Source organism: Zonotrichia albicollis, chromosome 4 (assembly GCF_047830755.1).
Source record: "Zonotrichia albicollis isolate bZonAlb1 chromosome 4, bZonAlb1.hap1, whole genome shotgun sequence".
Taxonomy (NCBI): domain Eukaryota; kingdom Metazoa; phylum Chordata; class Aves; order Passeriformes; family Passerellidae; genus Zonotrichia; species Zonotrichia albicollis.
The window spans coordinates 28281415-28299435 of NC_133822.1; the positions used below are offsets into that span (position 1 = coordinate 28281415).

At 40.5% G+C, this 18021-nt stretch overlaps 1 protein-coding gene and 1 long non-coding RNA gene across 11 annotated transcripts in view; one reads left to right on the top strand and one right to left on the bottom strand.

Annotated features, from left to right (window-relative positions):
* LOC102073894 (uncharacterized) overlaps positions 1-18021 on the bottom strand; it is a 126283-nt gene that overhangs the window by 83015 nt on the left and 25247 nt on the right. For 3 of the 9 annotated variants that reach the window (XR_012579970.1, XR_012579963.1, XR_012579960.1), the window contains one exon: positions 7896-12304. The exons of 4 other annotated variants lie outside the window; for them this stretch is intronic. This is a non-coding gene — a long non-coding RNA (uncharacterized LOC102073894). Of the gene's footprint in view, positions 1-7895; positions 12305-18021 lie in introns of those variants that run through there. 2 more of the 9 variants (XR_012579961.1, XR_271491.4) reach the window with 1 other exon arrangement.
* Positions 1-18021, top strand: part of NTF3 (neurotrophin 3) — a 57287-nt gene that overhangs the window by 24407 nt on the left and 14859 nt on the right. The gene's annotated exons all lie outside the window — the stretch shown is intronic.

An 18021-nucleotide genomic window follows, 5' to 3' on the forward strand; every position in this document is an offset into this window, starting at 1 on the left:
ATGTGTGGTGATGCCAGCAGTTTCTAAATTTGTGCAAATATCCATGAAACATGACTTGTTATGCATAGCTTGGCAGTTTAGTGTGGAGAGTCTGCCAAAAGGAGACAGGAACCTTATCAGAAGGAGACAGGAAATTCTCAAGCAAATTTGGAAGCTGACTTTTGAGTTAGGAGTGCTGACAGGCGCAGATCCCTCTGTCTGGCAATTATCAATTCTTCTTCTCTTAACTACAGGGAAAATCCAAGTATTTCGAATTTTGACTGAGCAGGAGGTGTGCCCAAGACCTGCTCCTCCAGAGCCATTCTATTTTTGCAGTTCTGGTTCTGACCTCAGTCCAAATGTGCAAGGGTCACATTTCCCTGCTCCAGAGATCTCAGAGAAGAGCTTCTGTTGCTTATTAAGATTTCCACCCAAACATGGTAGAAGTTTCTGAGCATGTCTGACAAAACTATGGCATTTTCAAAATGTAAATGCAACATTTAATCTAGGTTTAAAACCTTGCCTAGGAAATGTGAGAGGTGCTTCTGCAAGTCAGTAGGTTTATTCCCTGTCAGGTATGTGTGGGGTTTTTTTTCTTTTTCTCAGCCATACATCATTTGGCTCTGCCAAATACCTACATAGCTGTGATCAGCTCTATCCAGGAGAATGTTCATCTCTTTGTTTTAGTGTCTTGTAGGATTGCTTCAGCAGCAGACAATACGTTCAGACACTGGTAGGAGTAGGATCGGACACAAGGTGAATGACAAATTCTCTTGAAGTGGAAAACTTGCTTGATTTTCCGCTAAATTATTCTGTCCCTATTGGCAGTTTGCTATTTCCACAGACTTGGCTCATAAATATTGGATGTCTGCCTAGCTGGGAAATTGCATTTCCATTTTCAACACCTGCTATGTGCTAGACTTCTATGAGAGTGCTTAGCTGATACTCTGCAAAGAGGGGGAGCTTATAGTTAGTGTTTTTACCTGTTAGTGTTTTTAAAATGTGCTCAGTTCTCACCCCAGTTTCACTTTTCCAAGGAAACTCCAGTTTGCTATGAATTATGAAGTATTGGTGAGATTCTTACCAGATTTTTTGCTGTTGCTGTTCTTACACCAACATATCTCATGCAGACATAGAAGATTCTGTGCTCTTCCCTCATAAATCCAGGCTTGGATATTCCTGACTGATATCTCCCTCCACACACAGCTTTCACAGTGTGTTTGTTAAGGAGTGTTTAGGCAGAGGCAATGTTTGCATTTCATGGCACCGTATGCATAGAGGCAGTGCCACTGAGGTGTTGTGTAAACAGAGGATATTTATGATAATTGTAATTATACACGGTTGCATAGAATTATTCAGGGAAGCTCAGAAACCATCATTGCATATTTTGTTTACCAGATCTCAATAACTATTTTAGTAAGATAGACAGGCTCAGGGCTAAATGCATTCCCTGACAGGCAGGCAAACCTAGATTTCTGCCCGTACATAGCACGGGTACAGAATCAGTGTCATATTCTGGGTTTTTCTTACACAATGATCCATAAATAAGCAAAAGAAGGAAAAAAGTTTAGGAAAAAACTTCAGCAAGTTGTTTTGGTGGTAGGTTTTGGGGATTTTTAAATATCTGTTACCTTTTGCTGTCCAGTGAGATTGCAACGACAATGGATTCAGAAATAGGCATTAACGCAAAACTTGAAATAACATATCATAGTGTTTCTCTGCAAGTTTTGTCATCTATTGACCATAAATTTGCAAGTACATTTTTGTACATGAAGCACACTTCCCTCTCCTCCTGCAGCAGCCCTGGGAATCTCATAGAGTAAAAGATTCAGTCAAGAAAATCACACAGAATCATAAATTAAGAGATCACCATTTTCCTCTTCAGAAACTCTTCCCTGTAAATAAATGTCTGTTTATCCTGTCCTCAGCAGCCTCTAGTAATGAAAACTGTATGTTTTCTAAGCAACCTGTTGCTGTTAGAAGGACACCCTCTGCCTGCCTGGTTCTTCAGCCAAGCAGCCCTTAGCTTGCTGCACTGTCAAGTTAAGAGGGACAAAAATCTGTTCTGGCCGCTTGAGCTCATGGGGTTTTGGCTCATATTTTAATTTTCTCCTCACAAAACCATCACTTAGAAAGCGAGGTACAAGTGCAGGTCTCATTCTGTAGCAAGGCTATATTAGTAACAGGATTTTACTGGAAAATTAAGACATGTTTGCTGAACAGGTCATTGAGGGTTTCCTGAATCTTAGGATCTCTCACTTTCAGTTGCACCATTCAGCTTCATCCTTAGGTTCAAGCACTTGTGGTCCCTCTCCATTTTCTCCATTTTTGGTAGTGCTGGAACCATCAGCACCATGCAAAGCCTCATCTGCTGCTTCTCACAACTGCATCATGTAGGAAAGGTTCCTTGTCCATCTGGTACAACCATGAGAAATAGAAGGATAGAGTTCAAATGACTGATAAGCAAAGTGGCAGGAGATTCTTGTACTTGATGCATTTGTTGCTATAGCCTTCAAGTATGGGTTTAGCTTACAGCTGGCAGAAGAATAAAGATGAGAATGCATTTTCCTGCCTCTCATACTGAGTGGAATACACCTGGGAGTGAACAGAACTAGGGAACACAATTGTCTGGAGTCCCTGGAATGGAGGCAGGGTGTTACATGAGTTTTGCTGCTTTTCATAGGAGCACATTTATCTGCTGTGTTCTTTCCTCTGGGCTCTGCTAAAGGTTATCACTGTCCTAGCTTTTATGCTAGTTTCAAACATGTATGCATTAATCAGCAGAAATATGGTGCTGAACCTTGCCTTGAAATGTCAGCATATTTACTGTCTTGCATGACATATATATCTCATTACTGGATGTTGATAAGAACAAACAAGAAGGAAATATTTAACAAACAAGCACTACACTTAGCATGTGATTTACAGGCTTAAAATGGAGTCCATATGCTAGTGGTGGGAGACTTGTGAGCTGCATGTGCAATATTGTGCTCTGCATCAGCACTTAAAAATGAAAAATTAAACATCAGCTCCATTTACTTGGGGTACAATGATTATCTTCAGTGCTTTATGAATTCCTGAGGTGTGCTTACATGACAAACTAAAAGCAAACTAAAAAAAGAAATCAAAAAGCCAAAGACCTACAAGAAAACTCCTCTCTCCACTTGATAAGACTTTTTGAGTCAGAGACCAACATGTACTTATGCCATTACAGTCTGGAGAAGGCACAGAGCATTGCAGAGTACATGAAAGCAAATTAATTCACTAGGAAAGCCCTTTGCAGGTCACTCTTGCAAGCAAAGAAAGTGATCTCCATGTTCAGCCCTCTCCAAAATAATCACCCAGCAGCATTTCAGAAGGTTAAGTGGTCTCAGAAGGAGGTGGAACCAATGGAAAAACTTTCCAGTATCAGATTTTCATCTGTGACAGCTCAAACTTGGCATTTAACACATTATAGGACTGAAGGAGAGTAGTGGAGAGTTTTCATACAAAAGGAAAGCACAAACAGAGAGAACCTGCCTTCAGAGAAAGCAAAAAGTACTGTTTCTGAGTACTTTTCTGACCAGTCTGAAAGCAAAGACACTAGAACTCTATAGATCAATCCAGATAAAGTTAGTGAAGAGACTCCAAGGTATTTTAGTGGATTTTGGGGTTATACTGAACTTTTGATGTTTCATGGACAGGCTGCTGGCATGTGGGTCAGAGGAATCAGGTCCTGTCCATCTTATTCCAGAAATTAGGCAAACAGTTGATGACAGACCTAGGGGTTCATATCAAAATAGGTCATGTCAAAAAAAAAAAAAAAATAGGTAGGCTTTTGGGATGCTGACAATTTCCTTGCTCTCTCCCCTTTCCAAGGCATGTGAACTGCCAGGCAGGCTCAAAGCAAGGTAAAATGTTGAGGCAGATAGGAATCAAGAACAAGCTATGCTGGCTAGTGCTTGGGGAGACAAGAAGCATTGCTGAGATGGATTGTTTACAGAAAAAATCCCACAGCTCATATTTGTAGTATGCATTTATAAATTCCTGGAACTCAATTTTATAGGATTTTTGATTAATGGCTGTGCTGCAGTTCAGTTCCAAGCCTATTGAACTTACTGTACTGGAACTGAGCAAGACGTGCACAAGCCAAATATGAGCACTACTACTGGACTGTGATTTAAAGGTGGTTATTTGCTCAAAGGCATTGCTGGGGTGGCTCTGCTTATTGTACATGTAGAGATCAAAGTCAAAGCAGGGCCCCTCAGCAGCCTTCTTAAAATCAGAGTCAGGGATGTGTTTGTCTCAGATACCTCCACAGTAGAGGAGCTGAAGAACAATGAAAAATGCTTGTGATTTCCCCAACACCTGTACATCAAAGCAGGTGCAGAGGTTGTTGATGCATGGATTATGCAGTATTTAGCAGATGTATCTTTGCTGATTAATGCAGAGCTTGTTGATATATGGATGGATTCTTCTAATTATATATTTATGTCACTTTTATCACAGTATCTTCCAGGAGCATGGCCAAGTGCTTCATTTCCTTGTGCTGGTCATGCATGCCAAGTGTTCCCACAGTGTGGTATTTGACATTAGTGCTGTTTCTCCCACACTTCAAAGAAGACATCTGTGGTTATGGCTGGCAAATGCCAACTTAATTGTTGATTATCATGGTTATGTAGTCAAAGAAGTCTCGTTCTGCTGAGGTGGGAGTCACTTCATTAAATACAGTCCTTATGGCTATTAGGGTTTGTGAGGGATGCCTCTAATTTATTGGTGTGCCAACTGGAGTCAAATGAAGGCAATGTGAAAAAACAACAACAACAAGAAAAAACCCCACCCAAAACTGGATGAGAAACCAGAAGATTTGCCAGCATAGAGAGAGACTTCTACAGACCACAGCATGCCCTGTGGTCTTCCCAGACAGTTCAGCTTTCAACTGCAAGGTGGCATCACTTCAGAAGGTGAAATATCAATTTAATCCCAGAGCTGGGATGTGGGAACAGTATCCTTGGCATATTTCACCCAGCCTCCTCCAATCACTTCTAGCAGGAAATAAAACAAAAGATTGATAATCATTGTTGATAATGCAAATCTTTAGAAATATTAGGTGCCCTTTGAAAACATAGGATCCAGGCAACTAAATCTGTTCCACATCTCTTCTTTCTGAGTGTAGCGTAAGTTTGAAGCTCCATTTCTCTTCTTCCTTGCACTGTATAACCACAACAACAAAAAGGAGCCCTCTCACCCCTGCACACAGAGTAAATCCTGGAAAACTGAATTTTCAGGTAAAATTAATATTGGAAAATTGTTTCTAAGGAAGAGTTTCTGCTCTAGGGATTTGGCTTTGTGTTTATAAAAACAAGAAACAGTTGCAATGATGCTGGCTTATTAAACAGTCCCAAACCAAAGAAAATATTAGGAGGCATAAAGTCACTGAAATTAATTTAATTACACTTATGCAGTGTAATGGGCTTAATATGAAGACAAGCTTAGTCTGATTTTAATGAAATTGTCACTAGTTTTTATGACTACTTGCACTCAGATGAATGTCCTTTATTTTTAAATATAAGTATTATACATAGGTAATTATAATTACCTATGTATAATACTCATATTTAACAATAAAGGCAGAATTACATCCATTTTTTTATTGGGTTCCTTTATTACTCATCCTCAATTAACTTCATTTTTTCTTAGCTCTTCTTATTTTCTTCAAGCTTTGCAAAGCATAGTGGTTATGATTTCCTACTCAGGGCTGTATTTGAAAGATAAACTGTGTGGAGCAACTCACATATTTCCTTTCAAAGAAAACTTTAATTCATGTCTGTTGAAGTCCTGGCTTCCAGATGGTTCAAATATAAAGTAGCATTTTTCTTGCCATGCCACACTGTGACGGTTCAGTCATAACCAGGGGCTGTCAAGCAAATGGGACCCTGATATATTATTTCAGAAGTCCCTGCTGCACGATAAGTGCCAAGTGGGTCAGCCACCAGTCAGACACTGCAGCAGACAGTCAAGCTCCAATAGGAGTGACAGACAGTCATAAAGTTGCCATTTTCATGGGAGAATTCTGGTTTAAAAAAAATATAAAAAATTACAATCCCTGTACATCAACCATGGAGAAAAAAAAAAAAAAAAAGAGGTGATTTAAAGAGGAAAGGAAAAGATGTTGAAAGTGTGTTCATATATCTACAGACTGTCAAGATTTTGGATTCATACACATTCTCAGGCTTTCAAAGCAGGAATGATTTGAGGTTGCATATTTGAAAGTACCAGAAGTTAGAATTTAGCCTGAGGAGGCAGAAGACCATTCCCACTGGACAGTTCAGGTTCACAAACTGGTGATCTGTGCCACTTGGATGCCACATCTGGGCATATGGGGGAGCAAAAGGTGGAAGAGGCACAAGTAATCTCATTCCTCACCTCCCAGAATTTAGGTGTCCTTGACACAGCATTGAGATGAATGATGTGAAGAGATGAGAGCCCCCCTGCTTGGTCTCACTGTGGGTTTGGTGGTTTTGGGGGATAAATTCCAGTCTCCAGTATCTTAACATTTGGTATTACTGAAAACATGAAGGATTAGGGAATGCCAGAGGGATTGTGTATTTTCATCCTGACTCATTAAGTAACTCTGAGTAAGCATTCCCAAAGGGTTCCCTAGTGTTTCTCACAGCTTTATCAGTCCAATTCCATCTCTCCAAAAAGAGACAGACAGACAGACTCCCACTAACTTCTTGTGGAGCTGGACTGGTCCTGAAATGTGCTGCATGCAGGATAGAGAGTTGTTTGCTTAGAAGCATGAAAATAGCTAAAATCATATTGAGAAAGTGCATGGAGGCTCATTAATTGGAATTATTTTTGTTTGAGTAATATTCATTTGATGGTTCATGTTTCTGGTTGTCAGATTACAAACCAGTGATGAATAGAAAAGTCATAAAAGATTGAGAAAAACACAGAATCAGAAGCTCTGATTATGTCATGCAACCTGTGTGACGGGAGAACAAGGAGATTCTGCTTTTGGGATCAGTGAAACTATGACTACTTAACACTTTTCATACTTATGATTTACTTCTCTATGTCCATTTTTAGGGTGATAAGTCTCTTTTTCACTGACATACTTTGGGAACAAAATACAATTTTCATGCCTTCCTGTGTGAGTTATTGTGAAAAAGGGAGGAGAGGACTTGCTGAAACATTGCAGTGATTCCATCCCTAACCAAGGGACATATTTTTTTGCAGAACAAAATTATCAGCAAAAGGTAATTCTACATAGACTGCATGTGCTAAACTCCTTAGTGTTCCAATTTATCTCTGTAGGGAATAAAAAACTGGATTCTCTTCTTTATCAATCCCACATTCCAGGGAAGCTGCATCTTTGGCAAACAACATAGGAGCAGGACTTTTCCAGCTGGTAGATGCACTCATCCCATTATTATTCCTCAAATACCTATACTGTTTAAAAATGTTGAATCATTTTCTAAAGCCATCAAAGAATCAGGGCTTTAAAGTCATTGTCACTTCCCAGAGTGTTGTAGAGCTCTTTGGTTATTCATTCTGAAAGCTGCAAAGGCAGCAAAGCATGCTGCCATGAGGAGGTGAGCGCTTCTATCAGAGTTCAGAAATCCCTCCCATCATACTGGTTTTTCCCCTTTTTTTTCTGGAGGGGATGATTCACTGAAAGGAACTGAACACATTTATGTTCTTTCTTGAACTAAGATCTCATCTAAGCCATCGCTGTGGGGTTTTACATGTAGGAGGGGGAGATCCACAAAAAAACTTAATTACTATGATCACCCCAAATGTTTTCACACTGATAACAGAGGGAGTCAGCACACAAAGTTTCTATGGTTACTCATGCCCATGTAAACACTTCCAGGGAGTTAAGAGGGTCTGAAATTGCTTCTGTGTGGCCTTATGTAAAAACAAATAAGGAGCTGGAATAAAAAATTAGTGTTTGGATAAATTTTATTAGCAAAATAATTATGGTTTACAAAACCATTAGGGTTTACAAAGACAAGGCAAAATATGTGAAAACCAGGTTAGATAGGGCTCTGAGAAACCTGGGATGGTGGAAGGTGTCCCTGCCCATGGCAGGAGTTTGGAATGAGACGATCTAAAGGTGCCTTCCAACCCAGGAAGCTCTGTGGTTCTGTGATACTATGATCTACTAAAACATCAGCAAAACCCACTGTTATTATCCTCCTGGAGGTGAAGGCTGAGTGGGTGCACACCTTTCTCAAGCACTGTTCAAGTTACCCACAGACTACTGATAACTGTCTGCATCAATCATGAGCCTCCCAGGTCTGTGTCTCATAGCACCATTTGCAGCTATGTTCATGCAAACTTTTATTACAGATATTTTGCAGCTAGGGAAATGATGGACAGCAAAAACCTAGTTTTCTCTAGTTTTTGTTTTTAGTTGTAACACAGATGAGTGAAATGTGCAGTTGTGACAAATATCTGAATGTATTTTTGCCCATACTTGAATATGTCTAGGGAATCTTGGATACAGAGCTATCTTCATCTCCCGCAGCAGCTCCCACCACAAATATAACCTCTCAGTTTCCAAAGTAATTACAGTATCTCAGTAGTATCATTGGGATGAATTACTTTCATTTCTATTTCACAGGTAGAAAAGTTGCTTTAAAAAGCTGCATTCTTCTTTTACCTCAGAACCACTCAATGCATTCTAGTTACAAAATAAACAAATGTTTCATCTGTGCTAGTGAATCAACTTCAGCAAACATACCTCAGACTGAAATGAACATGTTTTGTCTTTACTGGCGCAACATGTAGCAGCTACATGTTCACCAGTAATGCTGCAGGACCAAAAAAAAAAAAAAAAGTTAATTTTAGCAACACAAACAAGTCATTAATGTCTTTCCAAATTTATTAAGGCAATTCCTAGGGGATTGAGGAGCTGAACACAGGTTAGTGACTTAACCACAGGACACTCCTTTCTGACTAGCTGACCTCTGAGGAGGTATCCTGCAAAATTTCCAAGAATCATCAGCTTTTCCTTGGTCTCAGCAGAACTCGAAGTCCTGAGCACCTGGAATGCCACAAACACAATCTACATGATGATGAAGCCTAGTTATGACAAGACCATGGGTGTTGGCAACATTTTTATAAATGCATTTGAAAAACACAATTTTAAATGTATTGTACCTCATTCACTTAGTTATGGTATATTTTTAATTACTATTGCAATAACATCTGGAAGCCTCACTCAGGATCTGGCCTCACTGCCCCCAAACTGTGTGAGACACAATTTTTCTGTGTTGTAGCGAACAAGACCCTGCAGAATTCCCCATGTAAGGGGAGAGGAAATGGGGACATGCTTCTGGTATCTGGGGCTGGCAGGCAAGCAGGATGCTGTGGGATCGTCCAATGGGCGTGTGTCCAGCCAGGAAAAGGGCCACAGCACGAGGCTGAAAACAAAACCCTCTCCCAAGTCTGCTTTCACACAAAGCCCCAGGAGGTGAAGCCAGCCAGCTGCAGGGCAGGCACATGAAACTTTTGCTCTGTGGCATCAGTTCATCCAGCCTGCAGGTTCTCCGAGCAGGAGGTGCTGGATAAGGGCAGGAGGGTTGGCCTTCCCTGCTGGGGAAAGATGGGAGCATCACTTAGTGCTCAATATCCAACAGCACTCGTGTCCCAGAACGAAGGAAGGCATCAGTCTCCCTCCCAAAGAGATCAGAATCCAAGAGACGAGAGTGAACACCCAGCTTAAGAAAACATGGCCAGGGAGGGGCAGGGCTGAGGAGAGGAGGGAATGAATTTCTGGATGGAGATGGGAACTTGATTCCCAGATATGCCCTCGGGCAGTCTATACCAGCAAACACAGCAGTAAGCTGTACTTGTAAATATATATTTTCACTTACTTAAACTGTAAATAGTGATGACAGCTGGGAGAAGAGCAAAGATGGGTAGGAGGGAGGAGAAGAGAGATTTTTTTTTTAATTTCTCATGAAGAAATAAGGTTGCCAATCTTAGAACTGGTGAAAATGTGTACTGGCATCAAACCAAAACTCAGCTCCTGAATGACACATGCTGACAATCAAGGTTCATTGTTTTTTCACTTAATGAGATCATTTCACAGAGCTTTGGAGTATTTTCAGGTTAGGGCCAGATCCTCACAGTGATACAAACCAGTGGGATGACTCAGTGCTGCTAAACTACAGAAGATCTGGCCTTCTAAGCAAAATTCAGATGCCTGGATCATCACAGAAAATGAACTTTCAAGGCCTTTAAATCCTTGTTCCTCAGATCCTCTGGATATTGTTAGATCATACAATTCTACTGTAATTATATTATCTTTCAAGTCATGGACTTCCTAGAGAAATCATATGAAATTCTCATTTTGTAGTAAACATACTGTACATCCCAGCCTTCTCAAATTCCTGAAAAGGTTTGGATCAGAAAAATAGAATCAATTAAATTCAAACCATTGGAAGGAAGGCCTGTTCACTGTAAACAATTAAACAATTTGTCCTTCTAAACATATTTTTGATTATTTGTTTTAAAGTTCAAGTCAAATAAGCTGTTTTGATCTGTAGAACTGAAGCCAAAATATTTTCAGATGGTCAATTTGTAAACTTTTTGACATTGACTCATGTTTTTTCTTGCCAGATTCATGACTTTTATCTCTTTGAGACTCCCTTGGCTTCTGAGAGACTTCCTCAGCTTCTGAGTGCCAATTTTAAACAGTGATTCAAATCCCAGTTAGATTCTTGGCACCTGAGACAAGCTCCAGTGATTTAAAGCCTTTTCAAAAAATTCTAGTACAAGTACCACCAATTTCTTCTGTACACTTCAAACAACACCATCTCAACTTTGCAGGGCTCTAAGAGAAAAAATCTATAGTAGAGATGTAAACCTCAATTGCTCTCTGATAATTTGGTTCCATTTCCTGCATTCAAAGCCTGTCCTGCTTTGCCCACCTGAGCTAAAGCGTTCAGGGACTTCTCTGGACTAAGAAAGTACCTGCTAAACAACATGTGAAGCAGGGGGAACTATGTTTTGAAACTCCTCTTTCTTCTGTTGTGCAGAGATAACAGAGAGGAATGAACATTTTAGTATAGCTGCTCTTGGTGGAGGAGACACCAGGGGAAACTGGGGCTGTGGCAGAGGGAATGAGGGAATGAAATTGTTGTGGTCTGCGCAGAGCAGAAGGCTCCAACAAAGATATGGGGCAAAATCTAGGAGTGTTTCTGCATGTCTCCATAGCCCATCTCACCCAATTCCCAGCAATTTTTGTAATATGTGAGTCTGATATGGTGATACAGCCATGTGTCTTTCTCTTAGTCGCTCCTAATTAACTTTTAACTTGGCCTCTGCTGAGAGAGGATCTCAAGGTGTTTCACTTTCACCAGATTGCCAGAGAGAAAGGATGGAAGAGCTAATCCCCCTGTGGGAAATCCAGACAAGGGAGAGTGTGGGGGTACCAGTCATCGGTTTTTCTGGGTCTGGATTGAAGGCACTTGAGACAGTAGTTCATGTTTGGACTCAGGTGTTTATTATTTCTTATTAGTAGAACAGTCTCATTACTGTGAGTTCGGCAGCTTTTCATTAGAAGGCACAAAATGGCTAACAATCTCTTGTTACAAGGTCTTTTAAAACTAAATTATCTAATTAAGAACTGACACCCAGATTATTTTCCCTTTTCACCCAATAACTGATCCCAAAGAGCCTGAAATGTGGACTTTTCTTCCAATTACAAAATGCCACCCAAACCCATGAAGAAGAAGAAGCACGAAGAAGAAACCCAGGATGACACCCTGTGCCCTCCATCTTGCTTCCATCCACAACATATTAAAAATCCCAAAACCTAAATTTCTCACCAAGTGATACACCTACACTACAGTCTTTTCTATAATCTATTTCACACTTTTGTGGATTCTAGTCTATCTTGAAGTCTAGGAAACTTTCTCCATGAATGAGGGTCAAAGTTAGTGCTCCCCTGGGGGTCATGGCACCTCAGAGCAGACAGAGAAATATTCCCGGTGCCCTGGGTTTCCACAGGAGAGAATCCTGGAACTATCAGTATAAGGCAATCCACACAGCATAACAATTTAAGAACATCCAAACTGCTGCAGAAGTTTTGGCTGCAATTTGATTTTTTAGGAAACCAAAGAACCTAACTGCAAATCACAACACACAAAAGAATTCAGTTTTGGTACTACTCAATGAAGTGTGCTGCTGCAGGAACCAGCAGGTCCAAACCTAGAAGCTTCTCTGGCCTCTGCTTGCATTGACTTCTTCCAGTCCAGCCCTGTCACGCCACAGGCCTCCTGTGCATCTCAGGCAGGTCAGCTCCTCTCTTTTGCAGAAAGATTTTCACCTGCAAAACAGGAATCGCTGGGGCACCATTCAGCCTAGTGGGAATACCATGACAGTAAATACTCCAAAAATACCAAATCACAAGTTTCCTGAAACTGAGGAGACCAAAAGGGCTTGTCTAGAGCCACAATTCAGGCAGTTGTCTCCACCTAAAAAGCTCTAATGGGATGACAGGACATGACAAAAAAAAAAAAAAAAAAAAAAAAAGGGATTTCACCACCACCAGAGCCATTTTCTCAAGCATAAACTGTAGAACACAAGGACTTTGAAGCAGCACATCTGTGTCCATGGCGTACAGGCAAACCTCTGTCTGACAGAGATTTTGGTTTAAAAAACAACATGAAAAACACTAGTATAGATCTGGCCTGGGCCTACGTCATGTTTGATAGGTTGAGTCCACCTGGAAACAACCAGAGGCACAATCAGGTACAGACAGATGGAGCTGCCTTCCACAAGCAGAGACATTGAGAGAGTGAAGATCCATGCCACACTGAACTGTGTCTTCAAGTGCCACATGTATTTTGGACATTTCCAGGGAGGGTCACTCTACTGCTTCCCTGGGTAATTTGTTCCAATGCTTTACAACACTTTTTGTGGAGAATTTTTTCCTAATATTGCAGTCCCTGACTGATTCTGCTTTACATCAGTGCCTCTGATACAGGCTCAGTTAAAATTTCATGGTTGAGCTGGTGCAACTTGTTTATGTGATCCTTCTTAAAATGATTTGATTTTTTTTTCCCCACCAGGAGAACAAACAGAAACTGAACTGATAGCAAGCAGATTAATCTACTGAAAAGACATTGTGTCAGGGTTATGGTTTGGAATATTTGAAGAATGTGAACATTGATAGAACAGAATCAGAAAGAGCCCTTCTTTTGTCACTTGTGCTTAGTTTGCACACGTTTCATTTTATCAGCTGCAGTGGAGTTTTTCCCAGTCTAAACCAGTGTTAGAGAAAGAGGTGAGGCACAGGAACACCAAGAGTGAGAACTTTTGAATTAGTAAACTGAACAATCTGGACCGTATTTAATCACATACATTTCATACACAGAAGAATTATGGGAAGGCATGAAGAAAAAAATGCTTGTGAAGATGCTAAATGCAATTTATTCAAAGAAATAAGATCAAAAGAAGTGTTTGAGCAGGAAAAAAATTATGCTGTATGCAAAGCAAAAAGAAAAAAAAAATTAGCAAAAACAAATCCTTCTTGGCATTTACTCCAGAGAATACCAGAAAAACAAGATGATAATTAAGCTTCTGTGTTGCATTACTTTAAAAATTCACTTGAATGAAAGCAAGCAGTACAATAATGAACTGAGACACAGAGCACTGTTTAATTAGAGGTTGAATTTAAGGGAGTTTATAAGAGCAACACTTAACAAAGAACAACTTGGTTGAGCTTATTGTTATGGAAAAGAGAGAAAAAAGTTGTGGTGTGTTAAATGGCATTTATAAAATTGGAGAGTCTGATCAAACTGATCCAGATTAGTCCTCCACAGTCATAAGACTTTAAAATTAGGTCAGGGGGATGAAAGGAGAGCTGAGTCTGAACTGTTTCGTACAAAGGCAATGTGACATATGGAACACGTTACAGCTCAAGAAGAGAGCATGAATGTTTTCAGGAAAGAAAATGACAGGGAACTCCATAAGGAAATTTACAACCATGGAAGCTTCAAAAATAATACAATTCCTATTTATTTGAGTATTTGTTTAGGGGAGTCAAGCACTGCCTGTGCTCCAAAGCATAAGCATTATTTATTCTTCTTTGCACCTTCCTAACGATGGTGTTTGTGGGGTTTGGTTTGTTCCATTTTCATTGGGCTGCAATTTTGCCTTCCCAGAACACTAAGGACAAGGAGCTACTGACATTTTAAGGGCTATGTTCTTTAGGTTCAATAGTAATGGCTTAAAAACCTTCTCTTTTTTTGTATAATTTTCTGCTTTCGCAAGGAGTTTAATAAGTGAAGACTTTTCAGTACAAAACAGTCCTCGAGCAAGTTGTTCCTCAGTCTCCCCGCCAGGTATTTCAGATTCCATCTCCTGAAGGAAAATACTGAACACTAATACAGAACTTCAATTTCAAATCTTGAACCTGAGACCTCACTGTAGCCTGAAAATTTCTCTTCAGTTAGAAACAAATGAAAGAAAATGGAGGGGTCATTCATTGTCTTTACACCATGTATAAAACTCTCATTTTCACTGACAAAAATTGAAGGTTAGGAGGAAGGCAATGAAGCTACAATACATTTTTGTGGAGTGATACCTGTATTAAAGACATTTCTTCTGTTAGAATGTAGATGAACTAGTCTCCTTTCTTGCAGTAATGCTGGTTTTTTTCTTCCACATAGCTGTAGACCAGCACAACCAGCTTCAGTCTAAGCTCAGTATTATTCCCAAATTAAAAGAAAAGGAAATAATTTGGTGAACTGCTGATCTTAGCTTCAACTTGGTGATAGAGCACAGAAAAGAGGACAAGAAGATAATTTTGTTTTACCAGCTTGATGTTTAGATATTCGTATATTCCATTTTTCAACATTCTTAGAGACCTGCCACTGAAAGATCTTCCAAAAACAGTCACACTTTCTTCATCCAGGTAAATCTGCAGAAGCACCACACAAGTCTGCAGAGATATTTTAAATCTAAAGAGTATTTTAAGTCTATGCAAGCAACTTTTAAGCAGAAGACACAGCATTGTTTCTTAAATTCCTCCAGTTTATTTGGAATCATGCTGATTGTGAGCATTAACACCTGACCCATTCCCTATTGGGTTTTCTCATAACAGCTTACCATTATTGACATTAGCTGAAGAGAAAACCAAGCCAGCTCAGACTTTATGCCAGATTATGACCTCAGTTTTATGCAACTCAGTGTGCAGTCGCCTGCTTTCTGTGTGACCAAAAGCAGAATTTGGCCTCAAGCTTTAGTTTTTAAGAGTTGCATACACACAACTGTCTCCAAGCATAATACCGTTCAATAATTTAAAATGGGAATAAATATCCTTTTCAATTTTCCCTAATTTCTAGCAGTCTGAAAATACATGTCTTATCTTTACTGGATAACTCTAGCAAAGTATTTTGCCTTTAAACCCAACTTCTGCCCATGCCCTTGAGTTCCATGGTCCAGACAGTCTGAAACCCCCAGGCTTGACCTGCCAGGTTCTCTTCTGCTTTCCACTCATCTCAATCAAAGCCTTACTGGAGGTTTGACATCCCAAACTGTGCCTTCATATAAATGCAGACAAGAAAGAGGCCTTCGTGACACTGTCAAGGAAGAAATTTCTGAGGCTTGAGGTGCTCTCAACCCAGAGATGTTGGTTTAGGGTGAGATGATGGGAGCACAGGACAGAAAAGAGTCTTGTGTGTGGCTTGGCTTCTCCTAGGAGGGCACAGGAGATATCTCCTGAATATGTGTAGGCTTTCCTTCACCTCCAGCCATAGAAAAAGCTGCTTTCCATCAAAAAAAGCCCATTACTCCTGCATGCAGCTCAGCAAAGCTCTTTGTGTTCTCATTGTCAAAAAGGCCTGAGAACTTTTTATCTCCTTTACATGCAGTTATCCCAAGACATTGACTGACCTCTCACCTTTTGTAAAAAGTTCCCCCATATGTTTGCCTTCCCGAAGTTCCTAAGGATGTGATTGCTTTGTTTTGTTTTTGCAGTGGGCTCCTTTCCATATTTTCTAGTAACAGACTGCGAGCAGGTTAGGAAGGTCCTTCAGAGGACTTACGGATTATGCTCCCCAGTTTTCCAGCTTTAGTAATATCCTATCTCATTTGAACACAGGCCTTTACCTCAGAATTTACACAGGATGCTTTTGCTACTCACCACATGTTGCCAGAGTTGGTACCTCGTCAGGAATATAAAAGGGAGGGAGGATTGTCCCCCCCTTCTTCCCTAGCCTTGCTCCCATGGCTGTTCAAGCTCAGCTTGCTCAGAACAACTCTTCCTGCAGCCAGAGGAGCAGGGACTGCTCACCCAATACTCCCTGCTGAGAGGAAGTGGGTGGAGAGGGGATACTGAAATGACAGAAGTGCAGAGAGCCCAAGCTTCACCCCACTCTGCTTCCTCGCTCGCCAAAAGAGCTGGCTGGGAGCATGGGAGAGTAAACTGCTCCATGGGAAAAGAAAAAAAAAAGAAAAAAAAAAGAAAGAAAAGAAGGATGAAGTAATTGACTTTTGTAGCAGAGCAAAGGGAATGCAAGTTGTGGTGGAGGGAAGATAGGGAGGAACTGTGACTGACTCACAATATACTCAGTTCCCCGCTCCTGGGGAGATGCAGCTGTGCATCTCCCCTCGTTTAGGCTGTAAAGTTACACCATCGTCCAAAGTAAGCATCCCTAATTCTCCTACTTCCTGAAGCACAACAGTGTTTGGCTCCTTTTTAATCAGGAATTTCTACTGTGCAAATTGAAGTCTAGGATCAGGCTTTTCCTATGTGCAGAATTAAAAATCCTTCCCTTGATTGTTTTGTCAGTTCCTGGGGAAAACTACTGAACTGTTACAGCCGATTTACATTGGCATGAACTTTTTTTAAAGCTCATTCCAAGTTATTCTTAATTCCTCAAGACACCTGAGATGTTGTGCATGAGCCAGCCACAGACACCTTTGGCAATGCTCTCCACATCTTTTTTCTTCACTCTGCTTGCTTCCCAGTTACTTCTGACCTCACTCAAGTAAGGATTGTTTCCCTTTTCTACCACTTCAGTAGAAGAAATAATGGCATGGAATTACTTCTGATTTTGGCCAGCTTTGGTTAAGGCCAGCAGAGTGTGGGGAAGAAGCTGAAGGAAGAGGCTAATCCAGTCTGTAGAACTAACCTAGGCCAGCCCAGACCTCATGAGAGGAAGGTCTAAAGGCCCACTCTCCCATTTTCTTCCCATGTGAGCTTTGGCTTGCATAACTTAAGAAAAGTCATACAACCTACCTGGGTTTCACTTTCCAAACTGTAAAACAACCCCAGCCTCTCTTACCTTCTGTTAACAGGGAAGTTGGAATTAGATGATCCCTGAGGTCCCTTCCAACCCAAACCATTCCATGACTGTGATTCTGTGAATTTTGGGATGGTTAGATGGGAGTAGGATCCTTTTGTGAAATATATAAAGTGTGCATTTGAAAAGAGGTGACGAGAAGTCTGCTAAAAAATTACTCTTTCCATTCCTGGTTCTCATACCCTGAGAATTACTTCAAATCTACCCTTCTATAATTTTTTCACAACCAGGATTTCTTCAGTAAGAAGGGATTTTTCTAAAATACTGTGTAAGGAGATGTATGACTAGCTGTGGTACATCTCATTTGCCTCCTTCACATGACCAGCTGTGGTACATCTCATTTGCCTCCTTCACATGCCCAGTTTAAGACTTTGCTTTTCTGTCAAATATCTGGAGATCATATATTGGGTGAGAGACAACACTTGTTAAAGTACTCCCAGCTCTAAAATTCCACTTTCAAGGATTTTTGGCAAGGGGGAGCAGGGAATGCATTGTGTATCAACAGCAAAATGGTATCTGGATTGAAAGATAAGAAAAACCTCCATGGCTTCTAAAAAAACAAGGCCATTTTCAGATGAGTTTTGAACCTGGCAGAGGTGCAGAGCTTGCATTAGTACAGTGGGAGAACACAGAAATCATGCTTTGACTTTGAAAAGGCTTCTAGAGATCCTGATTTGCAAATTGTTGGATATTTTGGATGGAAATTAGCAGAGCATTCAAACATGAGCTGAAC